This window comes from Tupaia chinensis, unplaced genomic scaffold (genome assembly GCF_000334495.1).
Source record: "Tupaia chinensis unplaced genomic scaffold, TupChi_1.0 Scaffold000335_1, whole genome shotgun sequence".
In the NCBI taxonomy this organism is placed as follows: Eukaryota; Metazoa; Chordata; class Mammalia; order Scandentia; family Tupaiidae; genus Tupaia; species Tupaia belangeri.
Genome location: NW_006159829.1, coordinates 4,706,174 through 4,724,833, shown reverse-complemented (window position 1 = coordinate 4,724,833; position 18,660 = coordinate 4,706,174).

Sequence of the window (18,660 nt, the reverse complement as noted above, 5' to 3'; positions counted from 1 at the left end):
CAATAACAGATTAAGACAGCAAGGGTACGAAGAAAAGGGAGCCATCGTAAACTATTAGTGGTAAATTAGTGTAAATATATTGGAGTAAAGTTTGGAGGTCCCTTGAAAATGAAACTGCCATTTGACCCAATATTCCCAATACTGAGTATACACCCAAAGGAACTGAAGGCAGCGTGCTGATGAGCTGTGTGCCCTCCCACTCAAAGTAGCACCACTCACCACCGCCATATGGGAGCAACCGGAATGTCCGTCAGCAGATTTTTAAAATACACAGTGGGATACTATTTAGTCTTAATAAAAAAAAAAAAAAAGGAAGGAAGAAAGAAGGAAAGAAAGAAGAAAATTTGTCATTTGTGACAGCATGAATGAACCTACAAAACATTGCTACATAAATAAGCCAAGCACAGCGCGATGAACACCCAGGATCTCACTCACATGGACAGTCAGAAAATTTGAACTCAGAAGTGGAGTCTAGAATGGTGGCCACCAGAGCCTGGGATGCAGGGACCCGGGACGGCCTTGGTCAGAGGTACAAAACTTCAGTCAGGAGGAACCCATTCTGGTGAGGGAGGAGAAGGTCTGGCGGTCTACCCACAGCATGGTGATTACAGCTAATAATGATACATTTTTCAAAGTATCTAAAAGAGAGGGTTTTAAATGTGCTCACCACAAAGAACTGATCATTTTAAATGATGGGTATGCTAATTAGCCTCCTTTAAGCATTTCACAATGTATAAATATATCACATTATATCCAAAACATATATACAATTCTTATTTCTCCATTAAAGATAAAATAAAACTTGAAAGAAATAAATTCTTTTTGTTCTTTTGACCTATGTGTCCCTTGTGTGGGTAAGAGACAGATCATAAACATGGCATGGAAGACTTGAAAGAACAGGCCATGATTTCTGACCCTGGAAAGGATATCATAAAAGGATGACAGCCATGCTCTGCTTGCTGAAATTCACACCAGTAGGGAAGTTTGACATCAAACTTCAGGAACCACGTTCTCTCTGTCACCCACCAGCCCCTGAGAGCTGAGGGCATTTCTGGAACCCATGGCTGTCTGTGTGACTGGATATTCTAAGCTCTGGCCGAGAGCCAAGCTGTGCACATGGGTGGGTGGTAGGAACCACCATGGGGAAGGGCTGCTACCTACTGAAGGGCATTCACATTCCCTAGAGAATAAATCACTGACCTGTTCTTGGCCCTGGAAGTTCTGAAGTTTGCCTCTAACCCCCAAAAATAAGAGTATGGGCTAGCCTCCAGAAAGGGTAACAGTCTTAATTTGGAGCCAGCTTAAAATAACTTTTTTTTTCCTAGAGTAGGTGGAGATTAATTTGCCTTTTGCTTGGGGATGTTCCAGAGGATGGAAACTATTGCATAACTCCAGTTCGCATATGTGTGTGTGTGTGTATTCACACACACTACATGTATATATATATACACATATACATGTATGTGTGTGTGTGTGTGTGTGTGTGTGTGTGTGTGTATTTACCTCTGTGCTCTGGTCAAAAAGGAAACTCTATTTGTCACTGTCTTTTCTTGATACACTCATGCAAGCAACCCATTACTGTGGGCACAATGCAACCTTCAATAACAAAATAAACTGAGCCCTACACATGAAAAAAAGAAAAAAAGAAATCATAAACACAATTTAGAATGGAAGGTTTCTGCAGGTGAGAGACAACTTGGACCACATTCTCATTCCCCCTTCATCTACAGAGCAAACATCGTTTTTGTTTGTTTGTTTGTTTTCAGACAGCATCTCATTTGGCAAATGACCTCGCCACAAGCTTCCCTCCCGTTTTGTCCCTTGGTATCAAAGTGGCCAGACATAGTCCCCAGGTGTAGCTGAGGACTGGGTTTTAGTGCCTTGACAGGTTGTGCTGTGATTCAAACAAGCCAATCATATCCTCCCCTGGGGAAAAGGAACAGCTGCTCTCTTGACACTACAAAACCTGTCTCCTACCACCTGTGCTTGTGCACTCCATCCTCAGTTATACCCTCCGCATGGCCCTGATGCCCTGGGCTGTGAGTCTACACCACCAATAAGCTGCAGTGATTTCATACGTCCTCGTGTCTGGCTAGCTCTATAACCCACGGTGAAAGTCTGTCCTCTTGGGTATGAAGGACACACCTAAAAGAATAGTTTTCTGAGGGTTATGTATGGTTTTTTTTTTTTTTTTTTAACCATTCTCTGCCTCAAAAAATCTTTACTTCTTTAAAACCTGAATGTGTGCTTGACTAAAAAGAATACTTTAACATAATTCGGAGTTGGTAGGACAGACTGAAAAATATAATCTTGGACTCTAAAAATGGATACGTGGAAATTGCCCACTGCAATTGAACTTATTTGCTTAAGTGACCCCCAGAAAAATGCAGTTTCAAATATTAAATGTTTGAATGTATTTCCAGCAAATCTCCTTTTCTCATAGAAAATATTTTTTAAATATTCTCAAATGAGTGAGTTTAATACAATTAAAAGAAAATGAAATTTTATAAATCATAAATTATTTCTTATATTAAGAGTATCATGCTGAATTCCATTTCTGATGGCATCTTTAATTAATCAGGAAAATACTCATCTATTTCTCTAGATCTAGAGGGTTTTCATCTCCAAACATAAACTGATAGTAGGTGGATACTTTTGAGTTTATCCTTTGGGCACCAACATCTGATCTAACTGAATAGATGATCTGAAGTTTCAAGAACGATGAGATCCTGAATACTCAAAAACCATCTCAGAAAAAAAAAAATGAACAAAACAAAACAAACAAACAAACAATCTCAGGAAGATGAAGAGGCTAAATGTGCAGTTCCCAAACAGTAGTACTTCCTGTAGATCTTCCTCGTGGATAATGTCAGATATAGTCCAGGGAATAAGGCAAGTCAACAGGAATGAAAGCAAGAATGAGAACAGAATCTGAAAGTGAGGGGAGAAACAGTCCTGTGAGTCGCCGCTTAGCTGTCGGGACGTTCGATGACCCCCTGCGTCTGTCACGTCACGCTGACTACAGGAAGGGCACTTCATTGCGATGCCATCAGGTGCTTGCTACACTTTTAACATGGCTTGGGTTAAGCGAAAGTGTAGGTCGGACCAGTGTGCTATCTTCACCAGCTTTATCCACTGGAAAGTAAAGGCACACTTTCTTTCTTTCTTTCTTTGGAAAGATTCAAGTCTCAGTCTCACTGATGATCAGAAAACATATGTTCTCTTTAGATTTCCTCCTGAGAAATGCCCCAAGACTGAGTGGGTGCTATTTCAATTCATAAAAGACATCTATATTCACCATGCCTAAGGGAAGGGGGAAGACAATTCTAGTCGAGTCGTAGAATTACCCCATAGGTCTCTAGCTTTCATGGGTTGTCTTCAGAAACGGGCATTTGAACTTTTGAAGGTGAGGCATTCTACCCTTTGCTGTGAAGATGCTACCCTGGCTAGTTCCATCTTCTTTATCAGGATCTGTGTGGTGAGCTCTCCTCCCACCTCACTATGTGCTCCACTGCAGAATGACTGATGGCCAAAGTCATGAAGCTGCCTGGGCCCTGCCTGCTGTGAAAGATCATCCCTCATCTGTGGAGACAGGGGCAGACCTGGCTTCCTGGGGCATGGAGCCTTCCTGGCTGCTGCCCTGATATCTCAGCTCTGTCCCCCTAGATTCGAACACTGGGAACCCTGATCTGCCTGTGTCACCAGTGCCTCATCGGCACTTTGACCTTCAGTGTTCTAGAGGAAAATGTGCAGATCTCAGAAAGAACATAGAGTTCTTCCCCTCTCAAGGAAAATATTAGCCAACCAACAAATACTTCTGGGACCTTGGATGTGGAAATCACTTGGTTTTAACTTCAATGTCCTGACTGTCTCAAATGAGGGATACTTAGACATCATGAGAAAGAGGAAGAAAGAAAAAAAGAAGAAAGAAAAAGGAAGAAGGAGAGAGAGAGAATGAGAAAGGAAGGGAGGAAGGAAGAAAAAGACGAAAGAGAAGAGAGATTCATTTTTCAGAGTTCTGCTCATGCCTCTGCTCAGTGACCGCGTCCTATGCGGGTACGGCCCACACTGGTGCCCCGCATTTGCTGCAATCTTCCAAAGTCTGAGAGATTCCCCAGAGGAAGAGGGAATGAACTGCTGAGAAAAGACGCCAGTTTCCACAAAGCATCAGCAGCCTCTTAATTCCATCTTCCAGAAAGCCTTTGACTCAGTCCAGCAAGAATCCCTCCCCCAATGTTATACATCTATAATAGAAATCCATAGTAAAATTTTATCTGCCTTGTAGAGCTTTGCTAGAGCATTTTAAGTCTACAAACTACAAACGTAGCACTTTTTAAAATATTTCATATACAGGCAATACAGTCTGCTAAAAGATACGTTCTTTGAACTGTCTTTATTTTTTGACTCCAATTAGATTAAAAAACTATTGAAAACCAGAAAGCCCAACCTTTCATTTTCTGTATTCTTCTCTGTGGAAACTAGTATATTAACTGCATTAACCTGACTGACCTTTGGTAAATATTGATTGCATGAAGCTGCCTGGGCCCTGCCTGCTGTGAAAGATCATCCCTCATCTGTGGAGACAGGGGCAGACCTGGCTTCCTGGGACATGGAGCCTGGCTGCTGCCCTGATATCTCAGCTCTGTCCCCCTAGATTCGAACACTGGGAACCCTGATCTGCCTGTGTCACCAGTGCCTCATCGGCACTTTGACCTTCAGTGTTCTAGAGGAAAATGTGCAGATCTCAGAAAGAACATAGAGTTCTTCCCCTCTCAAGGAAAATATTAGCCAACCAACAAATACTTCTGGGACCTTGGATGTGGAAATCACTTGGTTTTAACTTCAATGTCCTGACTGTCTCAAATGAGGGATACTTAGACATCATGAGAAAGAGGAAGAAAGAAAAAAAGAAGAAAGAAAAAGGAAGAAGGAGAGAGAGAGAATGAGAAAGGAAGGGAGGAAGGAAGAAAAAGACGAAAGAGAAGAGAGATTCATTTTTCAGAGTTCTGCTCATGCCTCTGCTCAGTGACCGCGTCCTATGCGGGTACGGCCCACACTGGTGCCCCGCATTTGCTGCAATCTTCCAAAGTCTGAGAGATTCCCCAGAGGAAGAGGGAATGAACTGCTGAGAAAAGACGCCAGTTTCCACAAAGCATCAGCAGCCTCTTAATTCCATCTTCCAGAAAGCCTTTGACTCAGTCCAGCAAGAATCCCTCCCCCAATGTTATACATCTATAATAGAAATCCATAGTAAAATTTTATCTGCCTTGTAGAGCTTTGCTAGAGCATTTTAAGTCTACAAACTACAAACGTAGCACTTTTTAAAATATTTCATATACAGGCAATACAGTCTGCTAAAAGATACGTTCTTTGAACTGTCTTTATTTTTTGACTCCAATTAGATTAAAAAACTATTGAAAACCAGAAAGCCCAACCTTTCATTTTCTGTATTCTTCTCTGTGGAAACTAGTATATTAACTGCATTAACCTGACTGACCTTTGGTAAATATTGATTGAATCAAATTAAATTGAAGGACAGCTTCTCTCGGTGAGTGATTTCAGAATTAAAAACACAGTCCCTACGTGGTGAACTCGGGGCATATTTCCAGGGACTCCAGCACCAGCTTGAGAATAATAAATCGTTATTTCTGGAGAGTTCAGCAGCTGCACTCATATGGCCAAGGGAAGGGATGTGCCAGAGGAGAGCTACCATCTAAACACTGGGCTCTAGGGTGGCAGGTTCCAACTTTGTTGTCTTCCCTAACTTTATTCTATTAAAACTCACATGGCCTGGGACCAGGATGTCTCCATATGGATAAAGTGTGGCCATATCTTTCTCAGTGTTTCTGAGACTTCCCCTCCTCTGTCTCCTCAAACCTGTGCCTCCTCTCCTTTACCCTACCTGGCTTCATATTTACTCCAGTCTGCTCTCACTCCTCACCCACTCTGCTCCCTCACTCCACATTCAGATCTCAACACTTAGAACAATTCAGTGTCCCCATTGCCAGCAAAATGTCAGAGTCACAACAATCCCCCCAGCCAGGGGTCAGCCTACCTCCTCAGCCTCATCCACCGCCAGAGCAGGGGCTACCACTCTTTGTTTCCAGTACTTTCTTAGTATCCTCAGTGAAAATGCAGCTGGAAATAGTGTCTCATAATTAATTCTAATTCAAACTAAAATAGCCACATGCAGTTTGGGGTGACCATGTTCAAAAGTGTAGCTCCAGATCGCATTTTCTTTTTAGATCTGAGAGTCCCCTTGATTCACGATGGCCACTAACACATGCTGACTCGAGGCTGTTTTTGGGAAACGGGATGCCAGAGAGGCATCTTGGTACCTTTTATTCAGAGTGACAGTGACATATCCTGACGCAGATCAATCTTAACTGAGTCATTTGTCTAGAACAAGTTGTCACGCCAGAGCATGAATTCACCCACAAGACTTCTCACCAAGAACATCAAATATATCCATCATGTTTTCCACTAAACGAACATTAAAAAGTAAACAGTTCTTCCTTTATCCCCCCATGTCACTATACACAGAAATTCACTCAGTTAATATTTGATGAATATTTTCCATTTATAAAATCTGAGATAGATATTGAGGATGAAAAATGAAGAATGTGATAACTCCATCCATTTTTGCTGGACTGAGTCAAAGAGCTTTAATATCTAGTAGCATTAGGAAGGGTAAGAATGAACAATTCTATCACAGCCTGGAGGAACTCCCTAGGGTGACAGCTTGCATAAGTGTCCGAGGACAAAGTGGCCTCCATCCATCACAGACAGGAGCTAGGGCATGTGTCCCAACTCAATCTAGAGTTCTCATGTAGGATTAGCCCAGCTCCCACAGAGATACTGCTTATCCCGTTACTCCTTGTTTGTTGACTGCTTTCCCATGCCTGCATTCTTATAAAAAGTGTTTCAGAACCAGCAGGTGGCATAGTGGTTAAGGCACTGGACCCCATGTGGCCAACTCCGTGGGTTTTAATCCCAAACCCAGTAGCCTGTAAAACACACCAGACACATATGTGTGAGCATCCAAAATCTAGAGTCAAGAATGGAGGAGAAGGAACTGTGGCATGGCTGTCCCCCTGGGGGTGGTTTCTCACTTTCCTTCTTCCTCTCTGTGTCTCTCTCTGCCAGGTGCCCATGCTCTATGGCAAAATGGAAAAAAATAATAATAAGTGTGTCACGAGTCACCTTCCAAATACATCAGTTACACTCACACTTTTGTCTTAGGGTATGCATCTCAGGGAACCTAACTGAAGATACAGAAATGATCATAGTTATACAATTTCATGTAAATTCGGACCCATAAATTATCAGGCAGTAGCAATATATGATTTTTTTCATCCTTTTTAAAAAATGGTCATTTAAAGAACAGAAAAATATCATCAATATATGAAAGAGGTTTTTGTAGAAAATACCCTATCTTTTACCCCTTATCAATGAAAAAAAAAAAAGAAAAGAAAAGAAGATGAGAACTGCACAATAAAGTCGAGGAGGCATACTTTGTAATAAGATGGTTATCTTCATTTGCCCTTGATTTTTCTGTTACTCTGGACCAATGAGAGCCCTAGCACAGATGGTCACTTGTCCTTGGGACTGTGCTTAGGAATTATTAAAGTAGGCAAAGAAAGGGACGAGGGTGGAATGCAATCTGGGAAATGATCAAGATAATGAAGCAGCATATGGAAGCCTTTTGATCTGAAAGGAACTTAAGTGTCTCGAGAGCTGTAAGGCGCTTCAGTGAATGTTGGGGAAGGACTGTGTTGGGTGAGAGTTCTATGGCCTCCCTTTGCCCTTCCAGAAAAAGGCCTTGGTTACAGTAGCAGTGATAGCACTTGAGACGAGTGGATCAATCAGGAGATTTTTCAGATGCTAAAAGCGAATCTGTTGTTGAGAGAAAAGTAGAAGGAGGGGTGTAGGCGGATTCCCGTTCCTGTTAGGGTGACAGATGGGTAAAGGTGCTGCTGAACAGAATCTATTACACAGGGGGAGAAGGTGTAGAGGAAAAGGTAATGAGTGCCTGGGGAACTCGCTGGCTGAGACATCTTGTTCTGTAGGAAATGTCGATGAGTGTGCCTGTGTGTGCGCGTGTGTGTGAAGTAAGAGAGCTTGAGCTTCACTCCAGAATAGTGGTTCTCAACTGTCATTTCACAATGTACGTTTTTCTTCCCCGGTGTCAACTGTCAATGCATTGGTTGCATTGCTTATAGATTGTATGTTGATTCCTCCAGCTCCATTGGTGAGCTCCTGGAGGCCAGGGATCCTTCATATGCAACTTTTATCTCCACCGCTTTCCATGACTCTGAGAAGAGGTAGGTGGACAGTGAGCATGTACTTAGTGGACGATTAGCTATTGGATGCCTGAAATAATACTTTCCTGTACATGATTGTCAAAAGGACTCTTAACCTCTTACTCCTTTTAGCAACCGTCCCATCTTCTTTTCTTCATTTCAAACATCGTTTTCATAACTTATGAAGTACTGGGTACTTGACATCGCTTACTTGTTATCTCAAATTCAATGTTCTGAAGTTGACTTCGACTTTTCTCCATATACTTGCTTCGTAGCTGAGTTCTCAGCCTATATTCATAAAAGAAGTCCTCTCCCGTCATCAGGATTTGAGACTGTGGTTATCTTTGACTCCTTCTTTAGGAAGCAGCTACACCTAAATGCTCACCTTTTGCTGCAAGACATGCAAGACACTATTCCTGAGGTTCCAGCAGGTGAAATGGTGCCCTTTCCATCCCCACTGACCTCACCATGAGTTAGAGAAAAGTTTGGTCTCTACGTCCTGTCAGAGACCATTCATGATCGGTCTCTGTCTTAACATTTTTCGGGCCCAAATCCCTTTACCTCTTGTGTACAATCTGGGCACCCTCCCACTGGCTATCCTTCAGTTCTGTTTCTAAGCATCTACACTTTGAGAGTGATGTCCATTCAACAATGATAGTGGTGACCATTTCTATACTGTTACGTGATTGGCCATCAAGCGGCATTGGACAGGGTGCACCACTTCTTCCTACTGAAACGTTCTTTTTGGCTCCATGAGAACTCTCTTGCCTTTTTCTTTACTTCATTGGCTGATCTTCACAGTCTCCATCATCAGCACCATCTCCTCCTCCACCCTCTGCATGGTGGTGGGTCCAAGCCTCAGTCTAGACCTGCCTGTCCTCTTCACCTACTCACTCTTTTGGCTTTAAGGGTCACCTGTTTACCATATACCATGTGGCAGGAACTACTGCTCATCTACTAAGTAGCACTTCCTTTTTCATTTGCAATGGAATCCTGCTTTTATTCAGAGTAGCAGTGTACCCAATGTCTAAATTATCTTTCTGAGCTTCTTTTAAAGACAGGAATGACCACAGAAAAAGAGGGGAAAAAAAAAAAACACTAACAACAAGAAAACCAACAGAAAATTCAAAGTTATGGGCTGAATCTCCAAGAAAATTTCCTTTCTCCCTTTGTTCCCTTCTTCCTGAAACACTTCCTGAAACACAGGTAAAAGGGTTGGAGCTCCAGAAAGCATCTTTGACCACTATCGAGGTAGTCAAAATCACTTAGATATGTAGAGAAAACAGCCAGAAGGACCTGGGTCTCTGACATCACTGAACCACTAAGCCAGCTCCAGAGTTCCTGCCTTCAGGCACCACTTAGGTGGGTAATGTTCTGTCATCCACGCTGATGCTCTGCACATCTGCTTAGGGGTTACCCTAGATTCTTCATGTTTGCTCGTTGTCCTCGGGTCATCATTCTTCATTCCTTGTCCAAAGCGTGTCTTAAATCTATTGATTTCTCCTCTTGTCACTTGTACAGTCTAATCCAAGCCATCATCCTTTCCCCTTTCCTGCCCTGATGGCTGCTTCTTCACTGATGTCCCTGCTCCACTGCTGCGTGTACATGATCCAGTCTTCATGCAGCAGCCAGAATGATCTTAACAAATATGTGTTTTTATACAATGCCCTTGTTTAAACCCTTCAAGTTCGTTTTGTTTTTGTTTTTTTTTTTCGTTTTGTTTTTTCCTTTCTCTCTGCTGGAGGGCTTGTGCCAGAGCAAAAAGAGAGAGAGGAAAAAGAGAAGACAGGAAAGCATCCCCCTACACATACACACCCCACAGGGTATGGGTCAGGCCACAATTTCTTCTCAATGTTTCCCTCCTTTCAGGATTTTGGGCACACATGCACACATGTCTTGTGTTTTTCAAGCTGTTGATCTGGAACTCAAACCACATGGTCAGCCACTTGGAATCCAGGCACCTTAACCTGAATGCCATGGGCTGGCCACACACAGCCTTCCAATTGCAGTCAGAGTCACGAGACCCTCGTTGGCCAACTTCCCTCCATAACTTCTTGGGTCTCATCTCACATTACTCACTTTCCAATATGCCCCAACCACATTGCTTATTGTGATGGGGGGCACTTGCAACTCTTACTTAGCCTATATACATGTATTTATACTAGCAATTGCCCTTTCTGGAAATACCTCTTCTCCTGGACTTTATGTTCCAAGTTACTACTAAGTAAGTTGAAAAGACGTCTTCTCTGGGAGGCCTCCCTGGCCTCTTTTCTAAAATTGCTGGCAGTTACATTTTATCCCGCCCCCTGCCTCAGTGTTCTGCACACCCTTCATTCCCCTTCATCCATCTCTACCTCCGTTTTCTTTCGTTGATTTATTTTACTTCATTAATATTGTTACTACTTTCATTGACCAAGGTCCATCACAGAAGGGACCTTGCCTTCCCTTTGCTCAAGTATCACACTGATGGGACCACACAGAATGTTTTTGATTAAAAGAATGACAAAAATGATCTTGGACTCTATCAGCCCTCCTGCCTTTGAAACCCCTCCCCTGCCTCCGTATCTTTTTCTGTATCTGCAGCTAAGCGGTCTGGTCTCAAGTTCTGTCCCCCAGCTGGATTTCAACCGCGCCAGAACAGTGATGATGTTCCGCATTACTCGGACCCCAGTGCCTCATGCAGGGCCCAAACCTCACCCAGACCCACAATCCAGCCAGGCTAAGCTCACCTTCGCCTAGTCCAGGACAAGACTCACTTCCCCGTGCTTCTCAGATCCGTGCAGTTTTCCGTGCCGGGATCACCCTTCTCCCTTTACCCCGCACAAGCTCCTCCTGCATGTTCTTCGCTCCTCAGCCAGACTCCTCCTCATCCCTTCTGTAATGTGAGCCTTGACTTCTTTGGCTCAAACACCATCTTCCTTTCTCTTCATTATTTTCCAGGTCACAGTATTGTACTCCGGGCTTTTCAAAACCCTTTGAGGGCAGTGACTTGCCTTGTCTGAGCCTATGACCCCATCTCCTGGTTCGGCTTCTGTTACATCGTCGTCATTCTTTTTGATGCAAGTTCTTTGCTGCTTATTCACTGGCTTATGTTCTTGTCATAGGTTTCCACTGTTCCCTAGACTAAAGTATATTGTCAGTGACTTTCTTAGGAATGTCACATTTTGGGGTCAGTGGGTGGCCTGGGGACTAAGACTGCACCTTTTGAGTCTCTGACCAAGAAGATTTAAAATCAAGATGGACCTATGTGTGCATACCCAACATCCTGAGAGGAGAATGGAGAAGAAGGAGCTGCCACGTGGTTATCCTCCTGGGAGGTGACTTTTCATTTTCTCTCTCTCTGTTGAGCACATGCGCCCTATAGTAAAAATAAATATATAAATAAATAGATAAGTACCACATTTCTGTAAGTCTTTTCTTTTCTAATGTTCACTTCCTAGGTGACTTATTTTTGGACCACTGCATGAGAAACTTCATTTCAAGGTTGGGGTGATGAGTGAAAGGAAAAAACATAGTTACTGTTTTTAAAGGTTTTTTCTATACTAATAAAACTCAGAATGAAATATGATACAATTGCACGAGGTACAGAATAGAAAATGAGCCACATGTTTTATGCAGAGACTGACTTCATTGTTCCAACACTGGACACTGAGCCAGGCCTTGCATGGCTGCAAGGATGTCTATCTTTTTTTTTTTCTTTTTTTTGAGAGGTTTTTGCTATAGGGCGCGTGCACTCGCCAGACAGACAGAGGGAGACATAGAGACAGAAAGCGAGAAATCACCCCCCAGGGGGGATGGTCATGCCGCAATCCCTTCTCCTCCATTCTCCTCTCAGGATCTTGGGCACGCACACACACGCGCCGGGCGTGAGTTTTAAGCCACCGGGTCCGGGATGTGAACTGCTGTCGACCACAGGGGAGTCCAGCAACATAGCCATTACGCTAACTGCTGGTTCCCAGGATGTCTATGTTAAAAGGAAGAGCTTGAGCCACTGAACACACTCAAGCCTATCTCAGAGTCTTAAAACTCATGTTTTGGGGTCTTGGTAGAGACTTCAAAGTCCCCTGGTTTCACTCCCTCATGAGCAGAGGAGGTGCCTCAGAAGGAGGCGAAGACCAGCACGTTGGTTCAGAGTACGGGATTTAGTACAATTGACAGGCTCAGGTTAGCCATGCTGCCTGAACCTGAGCTCAGCGCCCAGTCTCCTCCAGAGCCTTCTCTGTACTTCTGCTCAGCGTCCCTTTCTCATAGCTGCAGCTCTTCATGGCTCCCTGCACTTCCTTACCCACGACCTAAGCGGGCGTCTCTTCAGGAGCGTATTACTACTTCTCCAGCCATCTGTCCTCTGGGACACGCTGGACGTGCATACGCGCCAAACCCTAGAAACCCTAGAATCCCTGTGCCTTCGAATCCTCCACTGTGCTGTCCCAACACGCTCTCCCACACAGATACTCAGCCTTTCAGAATTAATGCAGAGATAATAAATAACCCTTTTGTTCTACCTCTCTCCTCGTTCTCTCTCTCTCTTTTAAATACAGGACTCGAACTTCCTACTTAAGTGTGTAACAGCCTCAAATCTCACTAACTAGAACCTTATGTTGAACTGGACCTTTATTATCATTACGTATTTGCAGTTTGTCTGAGGACTGAGACACGTGGAGAGACCTCGTTTAGAAATCAGAAGTCACCTGAGAAAACAGCTGACCTTTATGATAATTTTTCTTTAAAAACTATGTGTTTCCCTCTTTTGGGAAGAGAGGATATTAATAGATTAAGAAAGCAAGGTTGGCCATGTTTACAATAGCCTTTTTCATTAGAAAAAATAAATCTGCATAGCCAAACAAAGAACAAAATGAGTATTGCCCTAATTCTTTAATTAATCCATCTAGCTGAAGTATGTATTTCTCTACAGTTTAGGGAGAATTGTGTCTCATATTAAATAAGGCAAAAATAAATATTTAAGCCAGATTCTTTACAAACCCACGGTTCTCACCTATGACCACATAGTAGATAAATAATGGTCCCCTAGAGATGTCCATGGTTAATCCCTGAACCCGTGGCTGTCTTACCTTACATGGCGACGGGGCTTTGTAGACGTGGTCAAAGTGTAGGAATTTGCGATGAGGAGATTGTGGGCGCAATCCCGTCACATGAATCCGTAGTCCCGGCTGTGTCAGAGGGGCAGTTAAGATGGGGCAGTCCGTGGCCTGGTAGTTATGTGAGCTGGAGGCCACACGGCTGAATGTGTAGCTCAGGACCCAGATTTAGGCAGCTCAGAACACATGTGTCGTGCATGGGCACATGTGCCTAAACTCTTAACAGGAGGGAGAGATGGAGGAGGAAGGCCTGTGGCGTGGCCATCCCCAGGTGCGGTGCTTTCTTTCTCTCTCTCTCTCTCTCCCACAAGTGCCAGTACTCTGGCAAATTAAAAAAAAAGAAAAGAAGAAGAAAAAAAAAGAAAAGCAGAATGATGGATAAAAAGAATGAGGGTAGCCTCTAGAAATTGAAAAGGTAAAGCAATATTTGTTTTTGTTTTTGTTTTTTAATATATTTCATGAGTGAGATAGGAATAGAAAGAAAGAGGGGCAAGAGTACCTCCAACAGGGTCCCAAAGATGCAGTCCACCCCTAGCCTCTGCTCTCCCTGGACCATGGGCAGAGACATGCCCGTCATACTCAGGGAGGTCTCTAGGCCTGACCTGGGTCCCTCCCATGGGAGACGGCCTTGCAGAGTGGTATGTTTTAGCAGTGCACCACCATCTAGTCTGGCACGGCCTGGGTCCCTCCCATGGGAGAAGGCCTTGCAGAGTGGTACGTTTTAGCAGTGCACCACCATCTAGTCTGGCACTGTGCTTTAATCTAGAGCCTCTAGAAGGAAGACAGTTCTTCTGATACTGTAAATGTAATCCAGCAAGACCTCTGTCAGATGGGGAAGTCCTAAAACACTTTTAGACTTTTAGAGAATTGATTGATGTCATTTGAAACAACTAAGTTTATGGTAATCTGTTACAGTGGCAAATAGAAAATGAACACAGGACATTAAGGAAAGGAATCAAGGGAGTCCTGAGTGCTGAAAGGATCAGGCAGCCTCGTGAAGTGTGCAGCTTCCTGGCTTTAACCCTCTGTCCTCATCAGCCCTGATCACTAAGCCTCAGACCCACTGCACTGTGTCAGGCTACTCCTCCTCAGACCAAGGTTGGATGCAGGGCGGGGTTACTATCTAATTAGCAAAGACCCACTCACTTCTCCATCTCTACCACCTCATTTAGGGTCGGGTGGTGTGAAGAAAGGCTCTTCTGTACATGCAAGCTATGTGGACACTGCAGGTGACCTGTAAAAAAGGAGCATAAACTAGACTAACTTAGGTCATGTGCTGTCCTAAAACGTTGGTCTATTTTATTTTTTAAAAAAAATTAAAATATGGAAGCCCACACCCAAAAAAAAAAAAAAGATACCTTTTCACTATCCTAACTCATCTCAGAAATCAACAAATCACGATTCTGCAAAGGCAGGTGCTTTCCTGGGATCATCTAGTAAAGACTCCATCACTGAGTCTTCGTCCCTGTCGTCTGCAGTTCACCAGCTTGCAGTAAAATTGGCCAGCCCATTAGAGGCAGACCCACTTCTGTGCAAAGCACAGAATATTTAGAGCATAAGTCAATAGTTTCAACCCAGCAATATATGTAATAAAAACTGTATGTGATGATGGCTTACAGAATTTTAGACAAATTCATGGGGAACTAATCAATGATGTCTCATTTTACGTGACCTCCCAAAGGAACAGAGCTGCTTTCTGTGGCGGCAACAGCTGTAGTTGTGAAGGGCTGAGTCACCCAGTCAAGGTTGCATGTCACTTCCTGGAAAGGTAAGCTTCTGCAATTTGGCTGACATCATGTAGGAGTTAGAAAGAACACACTGGAATCTCACCGTGGCAGTGCTAGGGAGTGTCATAGCTGTGCCTTGGCCTGGAGCGCCACCTGTGGATCCTCCATTTGTTCTTCTAAGAAAACGGGGATAATAGTGCACACTTTGCAAAGTGATTGATCATTTGTGCAATAAACCACTAAGTGAAATTACATAAATGCACAGAATGTTCAATTTTTTAAAAAATAATGTGTCTCACTGTCGTCCCCACACACTTTATAATTGTTCCTCTAACTTCTGAAAAACCTGATTAAAACATGTGTGTATATGAAATGGCTTATATATAAATTGTGAAAATTCCAAGAATCTAGCTCTAAAGAAACGGGCTTGAGGAAGCCTTGAACAGGGTCCTGGTCTCTCCCCTGACAGGCTGTCTCACTGCAGCGTCGCCCAGGCCGGCTTGCTCTGGAGTTTGCTTCCTTCCCATGGTCACCGTGATTGCGGACTCACAGTGCCATCTCGTGGGCATCCTCGGACTTTCTTTCTTACGTTTTATTTATTTCTTTGGTACTGAAACATTTCAACAAACTAAATATCATCACGTCTTTGTTAGGGATAAGAATACAAAAGAAAACCAACCAACCAAACAAACAAACAAAACACCACTTTCTGACTTCAAGCAGTTGAAGGTCTCTTGGAGAGCTGTACAAGTCCACAACTACCTGAAAGATAGGAACTCAGTGAGCCCACCCGGTGGGATTCGAGGAAAGAGCCTTGAGCAGCCATTAAGCAAATGATGGCATCTCTACTCTTGTTAAATGAATAAGGCAAAAATAAAATATCTACGTAACAATGTTTCTTTCCCTGTCAACCTTCATAGAATTGTATGAGATAAACAGTCTGAGAAGTTACAGATCCAGGCTACTACACTGAAATTAGAAAAACCTACTCCTACTCTTCCCAAAATGTTTTAAAAGGGTATATACAGTAGGAAAATGAATGTCAAGTTGGAAAATGCAAGGTTAATATAAATTCAGGTAGATTATTATTTTCTGGATATTGCGATTAGGGCATTTATATTTAATCACTGAGAGTGATTGTGGAATGTCATTCTCCTAACTGCACTGACCATAGGACCCCTTCCTGTCTACAATGCCTTTTAAGTTAGTCTTCCTGGGACCCACTAGTGGCAAGTAGATTGGAACCTGACCAAACTTGTCAGTGACACGTACAAATGTCTCCATTTTTTATTAAAATAAAAATGGTCATAACTAAACAGGCCTGCCAATATTTAGTTCATGGGTATGAGCTGCCAAGTTTATTGGAGATGGTTTACACTACATCATATGGAGAGGAAATGAGCTCCCGGTTGGTGCAGAGATGTGCCCAGATTTGCAGTTACAAGATGGAATTCAAATCTCCTGTGTCCCGTACGACAGCACTGCCTCTTCCCAGTCGGGTGACTAAAAAGGCCATAGGCCATAATTAAGAGTCATTGCTTTAAACATACATAGAAGCTGAATGATCTCTCTCTCTCTCTCTCTCTCTTATTTGCTATAGGGTTCATGAGCTTGTTGGAAACAGACAAAGAAATAAGGAAAGTGAGAAAACACCCCCAGAGGGGATGGCCACACCACAGTTCCTTCCCTTCCATTCTCCTCTTGGGGTCTTGGGCACGCACGCACATGTGCCCAATGGGATTTTCAAGCCGCAAGGTCCAGAAGGCACATCATACAGTCGGTCAAGTGGGATCTAGCCACATGAACCCCTGTTGGCTCTCTTAACATGGCCTCTCACCTGCATATCCTAAGGAAAACATGCAGTCTCTAAACTCAAGCTTCCACATTAATAAGATTTTTGAAAATAATGTAAATTATCACTTGTAAAAAATGACATAGTGTTAGTAAATATTTCATGGAGTTGAAAAGAGGGTTACTGGGCAAAGCATTTGGGACCAACTGATCCAATAATCACCTAAAATACCATTTAAATGTAATAGAAGTGTGCTTAAGAGAACTATCTCACAGAAGTGGGTGAGTAAAGGGACTTAAATGATGGTAAAGTGTCTACCCTCCACTGAAGTGATGCCACTCTGATACCAGAGGACAGATCAATTTTGTAGGTATATTTTTATGCCTAGAGTAGCAACTAAAATATAGACAAATAAATATTTCATATATGTATGGATATATACTAAAAAATACTTTAGACAAACCAAAATTGAAAATAAAAAACAAAAACAAAAATGTGAAGCAACCCAGAGACTTGCAGGAAGTAAAAATATAGACATAAAAATATAGGATAAGACAAAGTATACTTCAAAGCAATCAAAATTATTGGGGGCACGAAGTATGACATAAGGATTCAAAGGTCAAGATTTAACCAAGATGGTCAGGACCAGCAGTTAGCATAATGGCTATGTCGCTGGGCTCCCATGTAGTCGACCGTGGTTCAAGTCCTGGACACGGTGGCTTAAACTCACACCGGGTGTGTGTGTGCGTGCGTGCCCAAGATCCTGAGAGGAGAATGGAGGAGAAGGGATTGCAGTATGACCATCCCCCCTGGGGGGTGATTTCTCGCTTTCTATCTCTCTGTCTCTCTCTATCTTTCTGGCGAGCGCATGTGCCCTATAGCGAAAACCTCTCCAAAAATAAAAAATAAAATAAAAAACACTTAATGAGGATGTAACAATTCTAACCATGTGTACACCTAGTGGCAGCGCTTCACGTACATGACACAAACAGAACTGAAAGGAAAAACCTAAAGTGAGGAGTCAGCAGATGGCATAGAGCAGCAGATGGCATAGAGTTTACACTGCTGGACTCCTACATGGCCAGCTGAGGTTCCAGTTCCAGACCTGGGGACTTGAAAGTCATGCTAGGTGGATGTTCGTGCATGGGTGCCCAAGACTCCAGGAGGACTGGAGGAGGGATTGTGGCATGGTCATCCCCCAGGGGGTGATTTCTCACTTTCCCGCTCACTGCTTCTGTCTGTCTCTCTCTGATGAGTGCACGAGTCCTAAAGCATAAACCTCTAAGAAAACCAAAAATCTAAAGTGATAGTTGGAGGCTTAAACTCTCCTCTTTCCTCGATCAAAGTTAGTGAACACAAAAATAGTCCCGATATAGAGACTGAGTGAACCACCAGCCAAGTGGGTCTCCCTACGTCCTAGTAGTCATTAAGTGTCATTTAAAATCCACACTGTTCACTGGTTTAAGATGCGCAATCCCACATTGTCAGTGTATTCCCAGTGCTATGCCACCATCACCTTATTCTCATTTTAGAATATTTTATCACTCCAAAAATACACCAAACCAATTAGTTGTTACCCCAATTTTTCTCACATCATCTCTAGTCTTAGCCAACTACAGTTTTGTAAATTTCTAATCATTTTTGAATTCTGAACATGTTACATAGATGATCTAAAACAACACGGAACAACTGGAAGGTATAAAAGCGTGGAGAGACGTGGGGGCGATGGGGATGGGGTGGGC